This window comes from Anomaloglossus baeobatrachus, unplaced genomic scaffold, assembly GCF_048569485.1.
Source record: "Anomaloglossus baeobatrachus isolate aAnoBae1 unplaced genomic scaffold, aAnoBae1.hap1 Scaffold_699, whole genome shotgun sequence".
Taxonomy (NCBI): Eukaryota; Metazoa; Chordata; class Amphibia; order Anura; family Aromobatidae; genus Anomaloglossus; species Anomaloglossus baeobatrachus.
The window spans coordinates 109,618-110,049 of record NW_027445073.1 but is presented as its reverse complement, the minus strand read 5'-3'; positions in this window follow the sequence as shown (position 1 = coordinate 110,049).

Sequence of the window (432 nt, the reverse complement as noted above, 5' to 3'; positions counted from 1 at the left end):
TTCAGTTTTTGTTTTTTGAAAATCCGATATACGGTTCCAATGATATAAGCCTTTTAATCCCTCCTGAGTAATTATGCAAAGTAGGCTAAATACACACCCCCGAGGATCCTGTAAGCCACGCCTCCTGAATAAAAAACCCCAATATCTCTGGAACCGTATGGCGGATTTTCGAAAAACAAAAAACAAAATAATCTGCAGAGCATTGGGAATAAATTTAAACTAAAAACACCCCACTTTTGACCTAGCGCCAGAATCTCCTTAAAGGGCCAGTTCAATAAAACAGATACCGATTCCTTCTGGTCATATATTATGTTCCAATAGAGCAACACAGCCTTTAAATCAGCTGATCCCTGGGTTGTGTGAGATTCCGAACACCACTGAGATCACCTCTGATCTATTACACCCCTCCCCCCCACACAGACCGGACGCCAA